The sequence below is a fragment of the Rhinatrema bivittatum genome, chromosome 10 (assembly GCF_901001135.1).
Source record: "Rhinatrema bivittatum chromosome 10, aRhiBiv1.1, whole genome shotgun sequence".
NCBI classification, from domain to species: Eukaryota; Metazoa; Chordata; class Amphibia; order Gymnophiona; family Rhinatrematidae; genus Rhinatrema; species Rhinatrema bivittatum.
This window is the reverse complement of record NC_042624.1, coordinates 57,653,515-57,663,265: the sequence shown is the minus strand read 5'-3', so window position 1 is coordinate 57,663,265 and position 9,751 is coordinate 57,653,515.

Genomic DNA, 9,751 nt, shown 5'->3' with positions numbered 1-9,751 from the left:
GGCTGGGGTAACCCAAACCACTGCTCTATGCAATGTAGCAACACTTGGATCCCCCATTCGAGACGGCAACAGTGAAGCCATCTTCTATTGTTTTAGTGAAGCCGTCTTCTACTGTTCTGGCACCCGTTTTGTGGTAGGAGCTGCAAAATCTTGCTGCTCCTCTTGCGAGACTGGCCCCACAGCAATAGGAGATGTCACTGAAATACTGCTGCTGCTGCTGCTGCTGTTGTCTCATGCGGGAAATCCACGTGTTGCTACATTGGATCAAGCAGGGGTTAGGGTTACCCTTGCTCAACCTGATGCCTAAATCTGAGCAGGCAAGCCTCCCTTAGGCTTTTCTATGCTGCAGGCGGCTTGGAACTTTTTCTCTACTAAAGCCGCCAGCGGAGTGGATTCTGCCAGGCAGCCCCACAGCCTCCACTCCATTTTGTCCAGAAGGAAGAGCTTGGGAACGTGAAAAGAAAGAGAAAGACTGGTAAGAAAATGGGAGAAGGAAGAAAGTGGAGAAAGCATAGCAAAGGGAGAGCATAAAGAAAGAAAGAACAGGGGACGGAGAGGGTTAAGAGCCTCTAGAGGAAGAGAGAGGAGGAAAAGCTAAGGTAATGAGGAAAGAGAGTGAGAAGGGGAAAAAGATGAGATAGTGTCTCAATAAGAAGAATCTCTAGAAAGACAAGGATAGGGAAGGACTGAGGTAGTGTAAGAAGATGGGGAGAATATCTAGAGGGAGGGAAGAATTTCTTCAGGGAGAGAAAGGGGGAAAAGTGGGGAAAGAGCCAAGATAGAGAGGGAAAGGGGAAGGGGAAGAAGAGCTGAGGTAGTGAGGAAAAGAGCCATGGTAATGAGGCTGTGGGCTGCCCAGTGGCCTCTATCCCACCAGCAGCCAAAGTGGAGGCCATCTTGTGATCTCAGCCCAATGGAAGCTGAAGTGAAGAGGCAGAAAGTGAAGAGGCAGGCCCAGGGCTGTTGAGGGAGCAAGTGGAAAAAAAGAAGGTGAAGCCTATATGTGTGAGCGCATGTTTGTGTATGACAGAGAGAGCGCATGTGTGTGAGACAGAAGGAGCATGTGAGAGGTATTTTGTGTGTGAGGGGAGTGTGTGAGCAAGAGAGCATGTGTCAGTGTGTGAGCATATGTGTGAGGGAGCACGTATATATGTGTGCATGCACACATGTGTGGAAGGGAGGGACTGTGTATCAGAGAGCATGAATATATACAAGAAAGTGTGTGTGAATATCTGAGAGGAGAAACTTTGTGTGCCTTCCCATACCCACTAATCCACAACAATCACAGGATGACTGGAAATTTAAGTTTCCCAGGTATGAGGACTGGGAGGTTTTAAAAAAAATCTTTATTAGTTTTATTATTTGGTGTTATTTGATGTGTCTGCTGTTTTGAAATATTTTACTGGTGTTTGGGAAATTTAAAAATCAATTTATGAGTTTAATTATTGGATTTTTATTCTTCTGCTATCTTGAAATATTAATTTTTGTTATTAATATGGTTTTACTGTTATGATTGATGTTATTTATTTCTTGAATGTATTGTTTGATATTTTATGATGAATGGTGATGTTTCTGTTTTTCCATTGTTGCACTGTATTCAGAGTCTGGCTTGTTGTGGTTTCCAGTTCAGTTTTTGTCTGCACATTTTTATTTATAGTTTATGGTCTCTTTTTATTCTGTATTTGGTGTTGGTTTGTCTGTGTTCTGAACATGTGATCAAGGTGAGGTATTCTGCTAGCGTGTAGTTTCTGTGTAGGGATCTATAAACAGCCTGGCTTGTTCTGTTTTCCTAATAAGAGGTGTATTGGTATTTTAAGACCTGGTGTAATATTAGCAGCATTACATTTTCATAGGTAAGATTGTTATTGTTTGAGTGCTGGCAGTTAGGGCTGATTTGGTATAGGTTTACTATATTGTAATTGTTCACACATGGCTTTGAGGGTCAAGCCCACATCCAACACATGTTATGTTATAATAGGCCTAATACCATATGGGTGTTTTTGCATAATATACGGGTTACTTTAAATGATATTTCTACATTAGAAGACTCTGAATGTTCTTTATAATGTAACGTCTATTATAAATGCAGAATTTGTAAGTGTGTGTGTAGAGGGCTCGGGGTGGGGGCTTTAAAGTTCGCATAGGGCATCTAATATTGGGTTCCGAAGGAAAGAGGGTGAACCTGGGTAGGGAGGAATATCAGATTTTAAAGTTTAGATTACCAGAGGGAGATGAATAAGCTGGGGGGCACGGAGGAGGGGAAGGGGCAACAGTATTTGTTTGTACAGGGCAGCAAAAAAATCTAGCATCGGACCTGCTGATTCTCAAACTGTTGAGTGTGGACTCTCTGCCTTGAGGGAATGTAATGCTGTGTATTTACAATCCACTCACACGTTGTTTTCCTTCCAGAGAGGAGGCAGGATATACCTTCAGATTGGGTAATTTACCTTGCTGAATCTTGTGAAAGGATATTTTCAGTTTTCTCTGGAACTCTTTGCCTGAGGTGTTACAGCTAACGTCATACATATAAACAATTAAGAAAATGTTAACATTTTTATTCCAGCAGGCAGTTTGAGTGAACTGGTGATTGGCACTATGCTGGACTGGCAATGAATTCAATGGTTATTGGTTTTATTTAATTTTTTAATTGTGAATGTTTATTTGTAAGCCACCTCGAACTGTGTGAGAAGCGACATATAACTATTAGAAATAAATAAATTACTATTCTTCCTAATATAGACATGAAGAGGGTGAGTAGGGAAGCAGCTACTAGGATTGGTAGACAGAGGCAAAAAGGGAAGTTTGAATGTTGTCTTTTTGCTTTTAAACTGTCGTCCCCCCCCCCCCCCCCCAGTTGCCTCATTGGCACTTGCAGCCAGCCAATCCCAGAGGACGTTCAGGCTGGTCCTGGGTGCACTCTATGTCAGGGAGCTACAGGGTCAGATTGTCTCAACCACAGAGGGGGACTGAAACTAAGGAAAAATCACCTCACAGCAACACGTGAAAGGGCACTGGGTGTGGGAGGAGTGAACTACCCACTCCCACCCTTCATCTAGCCTCTGGACCAGGATGTCAGTGGCCTGAGGGGATCCAGCGCTGAATCAGGGCACCAGCTGGGATGTAATCTGTTCCCCTTTCCCTGTAGCTCCCATAAGTTGGGGTCTGGGGAGGGGGAGCAGGGAAGGCCTACTCCATGATGGCAGGGCCTGCCCAATGATACTGAGGAAGTTAATATATATTGTACTTCTCTGTTAATTTAGTTTATATTAGTTTATATTATACTTCAACTTCTGTTATGTTTGCAAGAACTATGGAGCCAAAGTCAAGGTTTCCTAATTAGACACTAACCATTTTTAAGTTAATGAGATATGTAATAGCTGTTGCGAAACCTGTTCAAGACTGTACTGTTAGGCTTATTGGCTCCATGATTGAGATAAAAGATAATAGCGCATGATCCCTTATCAGTAACAAAAGGGCCGATGCAATACAGTGCGCTCAGCCGAGTGCACTGTTTAATCCATGGTTGGACGTGGGTTTTGGATGCGTGTCCACAACCCCTTACTCTAAGGGGATTAGCATGTCCAAAATGCGCATCCAACCCCCTCCCCCCCCCCCCTGCGAAACTAACAGCACTCATCACATACAAATGCATTTTGATGAGGCTATTAGCTATTCTCCCCAGATCGAAAAAAAAAAATGTGCGCCCGACCTGCACATTTTTATGCTCAGAAATTTACATCTGCACACAGCAGGTGTTAACTGCGAGTCCATTTTTCTAACCCGCTGGCAGCCATCTCTCCTGAGTGCCCACTGCCAAGGAGGCACTAGAAGTGTACATTTGTCCCTAGTGCTTCCTTGGCAGCACAACCCCTCATTTAAATATTCAATCGCGGCCCAGGGGAAGTGGCTGGGCGGCATTAAGAAAGTGGGCGCTGAACACTGAGTGCCCGTTTTCCGCACAGATATACTGCATCGGCCCCAAAATGTGTTGTGCTTGTAGATAATTATAGTTAGAGCTTAGGCCACGCTGACCTATTGACTAATAATGACATAAGACATATGTTAGAATAAAATGCAGAAGTAGGACTGATTGGTCAGCCTGAAATGTTTTGCTGAATCATGACTTTGTATGTAGAAACAATATACTGTATCAGCCTTGCTGCATGTAATGAATTTGGGAACACCCACTGAGACACTACTCGGTGTGGTCTTCTCCATGTAATATTACATTGAAAATAAATTTGGTAGCATTGTACTGCGACAGATTTGTCTATTTTTGAGAAGCCAATAAGAGGGAAAAGAAGAAACATTCCAAAATGTCATTGGAATGTTTACAATACTGTGCTTTTTTTTTTTACATGGTTTCTGCCTTAGGCTCACTAATGTCCTTGCTTTCTATGTCTATGGGTTATCATTAGTATTGGTATTGATTTCCATTGTTATACCATGCTGCTATAGAAATATGCATTATGCTTTGTCTGTTGTAGTATTTTCTAGCATTAGTATGCTTAAAGATGTCTATTTTCTCTTCTCCAAAATGAAACCATAGGAATGTTTAAAAATATTGGGGTTTTGTTTACATGATTTCTGCTAAGTGTGCATGCATAGTTGTTTTTTAACCCAAAGTTCTCAAAAATCCCCAAAATATAAATTCAGAAAATATCAAATGTACCTAATTTAATTTAATCTCTAATGAGTGCAAAATTGTGTTTTAAGATGAAGGCTTTTTTTTTGTTAGGCTTGATGAGGGCAGAAAATGCCTGACATATTTGGGCTTGAACAAAACATTTCTTTTGTCCTCATTTCTCTCAAACCACCAAACAGAGTTTTTTGAAAAAATTTTGTTGCATAACAGGGATTGGAGCTATCAGTGAATTTTCATTAAACCCAGCAGGTCATGAGGAACAATTTTGCTTCTGTACCACACAGTCTTACAGAAGGTAAATGGCTTGCTCAAGGCCACACTATTCATGGTAGATAAGGGAATCAATGTAGGTGCTCTAAGCTCATAGTGCTTTACTCCAAACACTGTGCTACATGGACAGCCTTTAATTAAGACAGAGTATATCTCAAGATCAGGAAAGGAAAAAGGAAAAGACAGGTATAAGTTATTATGAGGTCGATATTCAGCATCACTTAGCTGGATAAGTTCAGACTTACCCGGCTATGTGGTGGCATCTGAATACTCAGCTGCATTCAGCAGCTGTTACTTAGCCAGATCACTATTAATCTGGTTAATTAGTTTATCCAGCTAAGTGGTGAGTGAGATGGGAATGTAATGGGGAGAAGCTACTTATGGTGATATTCAGCCTTATCCAGCTAACTGCCTGAATCACTAAAGCTTTTTTCCTCCATTCTGTGTCTATGGGAAAACACCTTGATGAATCCGAACCTAAGTTAGCCATAAATTATTCCTGCTGTTGAATAAGTCTAAAGCTAGCTAGATAAATTAATTCAGTTAACTAAAGGTTATCTGCATTAGTGCTAATGCATTTTATTGCTGGAAAGAAATAACTACATCTTTTTTGGCTGCATTGTCCCTGTGATTGGACTGAAAATGCTTTTGCTGCAGAGAGAGAGAGAAAAAGAGTGCAAGTGAGCCTCAGTATTTGGCAAATGGGTCAGTTTACTATTTATATCACTGTTACGGGGGGGTGGGGGCCGCTTTAGATACACCGTCACATGTACAAACAGCACAGACACCTGTAAAAATTGGGTGTCATTCGGAGCGCTGAGAGTTGAAAGAAAAGTAGATTTGTACACTCTGGTGTACAACTTTCAGCGCTCCGAATGACACCCAATTTTCACAAGTGTCTGTGCTGTTTGTATATGTGACGGTGTATCTAAAGCTGCCCCCCAAGCCTTCCCCACACCTGACACCTCACCCCGAATTTAAAGGCCTCCCCCCCCCCCCCAATGATATAAATAGAGCCTGACTCAGTCTTAGGCAAATGGGTCAGTTTACTGTCTCTTTCTCTCTTCACAGACATTAGGCCTGCAAATGAATCTATAACTTTTGAATATCTGCCTCTACTGCAATAGATGAACAAGATGTGCAACAAAAGTAGTATTCACCAATATTTTAATTTCCTGGTGTGTTTTGTTTTGGCAAAGAGAAGTATGGTCAATGCATTCTTCCCCCAGGGACGAAGGGTACAGTAGTACAGGGTCATCTTCTGTCTATGGCCTTCGTTGGGCAGGCTCTCACTTTCTAGTTTGCTAAGGCCTTCCAAAAGCAGGCTTAGCTCAATGTGATTATGCTATTTATCCTAACATGCTCATGTTAGTAAGGTGACGTTAGGTCTTTGCAGGTATAAAATAACTCAGAGGGTGACCATACCACGCTATCTAGTGTGTGCTTGGAATGCTCTCAGTTGCCTAGGATGTTCTGTCATTTAAATTTGCAGACTCAAGTTGTTTTGCATGCTCATGCTCACGCCTTCCATGGCCACTTTCACAGACATGGAGCGGCCTTCTTGCGTAGCTTGCTATTTCTAGCGTGCACAGGAAGGCCTTAATGTGCATGCGAAAGCTCATTGCACAGGCTTCTGCGTGTGCAGGCAGTTCACGGTGTTTTTCATGGAGCGTCTCTAAGTCTGACACATGCTGGGTGATGCAGATGGTGTTAGTCTATGTAAGAAAAAACTGTTACTGTAAAAGAGGTAATAAGTGTGTTCAAGACAGTCTTGTGAAATGCTGTTTAAGGAATGGCCTAGGGCCACAAGACAAAGGGAAGTAGAGTCTATTTATTTATTATTTAACAATTCCTATATTCCACAATTCTGTTTTATCCATTACGGGTTCCAGAATGATTTGAAATTTTAGAGGGAATGGCAGAGAAAAGGGACTGAGTTCTGATAAAGGTAGTAAGAGCCTGCTGACATAGGAGTGTCATAATAGTGGTAAGAAGTTTTTGGTAATAGCTGCTCACAGGGAAATCAGCTGTAACACTAGTATGATTCTAGTTATTGCCACAGTAAAAGTAGTATAAACATTAGGAAAATTGATAGTGCATAGGAATCTTTTTTTTAGAAGAACAGTTGAGATGGGAACAGTAAGGTTTTGTTTTAATTTATTAGAGAGGCAAACATTTAGTCAAAATTTTGTTGTGAATCAAGACGGACGGAAAAAGTCTCCCAAGGGATCAATTCTTCCTGGCAAAGACCCTCCTAGGGAGTTCATTATAGCTGACCTTCGGATGCAGGAACAGCACTGTGGGCTTTCATCCTGTCACACAAGCTCACTAAAAGAGTTAATTCGTACCAGAATGAACCTGGTTCCCTCGGCATATGAAGAGAAAGGTGTCGGTGATCATCTTTAGGACAATTTTCAGCTGTTAGGTTTTCAGTTGAAAATTCAGTTATATCTAGCTGGTCAAAATTTCACCTGCTAGATTTAGCATAACTCTATGCAAATCAGCACTAACTGGCTAAGTCCTCTTAAACAAAAATAAAAAAGCCGCAGATGTTCCCTTCCTCCTTCCCGGCAGATGAAGTGTCCCACAGTCATGATCCCCCTCCTTCCCAGCATCCAATGTTAAAAAAAGGTTTTCCCAAACCATGTTCTCCCCTCCCTCCTATCAATTCTTGTCCCCCAGTCCCTTTCCCCCTTCCCAGAACCCTCCAAAGAACCTAAGCTCACAGGAGGACTTACTCTGTCCTCCAGCCAGCTTGGCGTTGCTTGTTGGTCTGAGAACAATGCTGAAAACCTGGCTTTTTAAGGAGGCTTATAATATCTAAATGTAAAGAGACAGGGCTGAAGAGTTAAGTGGCAAGAGGATTTAGAGGGGAAGGTCAAGAGTCACTTATTCATGTTGTATGTTTTATACTATTTTGTTCTGGGATTGTATTTTATTTATTTTAAAAATTTATATATGTAAAATTTGTAAACCACCTAGATTGATGATAGGAGGTATAGAAAAAAAGAAAATAAATAGATTTCTATTGTTTTGTTCACACCTGGCCCCATGCCCTGACTGCAGATTAAACACCCAAACTTCTACAAAAGCCCAAATGGTGTCAAAATGGGGCAGGAGCAATCCTCAGTTGCTCTTGCCCTGCCTGCTGGGAATCACTCCTAGTGCATTGGGGCACCAGAGATCTGGTAAGACGGAGCGGTGGCTGGGGGGGGGAGGGGGCAACAGAGTGAGTGAGACAAATGGAAGGCAAGTCTAGGGAGGCTTTTTTAAAAGTTTGAGAAACGGGTTTAATTGATAGGGGGCGGGGCTCATTGCATATGAAAAGACAAAAATAAAGAAATGTCTTTCATTTTTCTGTCATTTAAGAACATAAGAAAATGCCATACTGGGTCAGACCAAGGGTCCATCAAGCCCAGCATCCTGTTTCCAACAGTGGCCAATCCAGGCCATAAGAACCTGGGAAGTACCCAAAAACTAAGTCTATTTCATGTTACCGTGGCTTTATTTACAAAATTAAATAAAATGACATTGCAAATGTCATTTTAAATGTAGCACACCCCTAGTTTTTGGCCATGTATTTTCTGACAGTACTAATTTTATCTGATGTCTTTTTGTTCCATTTTCTTTTAAAGAAGGTGGAGAAAGAGTAGGTACTTTTTCTAGGATGATAATTCCTCGTAACCCTTAGATTAACAGTTTTTGTGAAAGCAGTCATGAGCCAGCTGTGTAAGGTGTCATTAAAATTCCCTTTTTCACAAGTTTGGTTGGTTTAGTTCATGCTTCCTTCTACTTAAAGGGTGATGATTTGCCATCGTGCAGCTCTAATTTGCTTGCTTATTTTCTAGTTTTTATGAGACCTGGTGCAGAGGATGTAATTTCTTCCCTTGTGTTTTCAGAGATCTTTTGCTGTGGTGTTATTTGTTGTAGCCACTTATAGGATGCAGTTCTAGCCAGTCCTTAGTTTTGGTGCTTTATCCTAGACTAGGGGTGCTACAGGTCAGGGTTCAGGTCCAGACAAGGAGGATGATTTCTCTTCCGGGACCTCTGATACTAACTACCATGATTTCTTTAACCACACTCTGTGCCAGAGAGTGAAAAATAAAAGCAGGGAAACCAAAATTACCACAGGAAGAAACCAGGAATCACAAAAGGGTTCATCCATTCCCCAGTAAGTCCACACTTAGGCAAAACTGGAGTCTGTTGGTGTTCAAATAAAAGATAGTCTTTACTGTAGCTTAAAGAAGAGGATCTAGGTCAAGATGGCAAAAATAAGAATCAGTCGTGGTCAATAGAAAAAAAAAGGTTTCTCTGTCCATTCTTACTCTGCTCACTTCCCTTCTTGCTTTTGCACCTTTATCCTGATTGAAAATATCCTTACCAGTGAGTGTGGGTAACTACAGGGCCGGTGCAAGGGTATTAGGAACCCTAGACAAACCTTACAGTCTGGTGCCCCCTCCCCATACACAATTTTAAATTATGCATTTATAACATATTTTACATAAAAAATTACATTCTGAGGTAAAATTAATATACAAGTTATTGTGATAATTTCATGCACTGTTGTGATGCCAACAAGAAACCTTTGCATCTTGGAATTCATATGATATCATACCTATCTAACTAGATAAACGACGCTTGACCGACGTGCCGCAAATGCGCAGTAGAGAGCAGCTCTACTGCGCATGTGCGGGCGAGCACGTCGGTCTTAGGCAGCGTCAAAAAAAAAAAAACATGGCGGCGGCGGTAGCGGCAGCGGGCGGCGGCGGCGGTACCGGAAGCGGGCAGCGGCGGCGGCGGTAGCAGCAGCGGGCGGCAACGGTGGTGGTAGCGGGC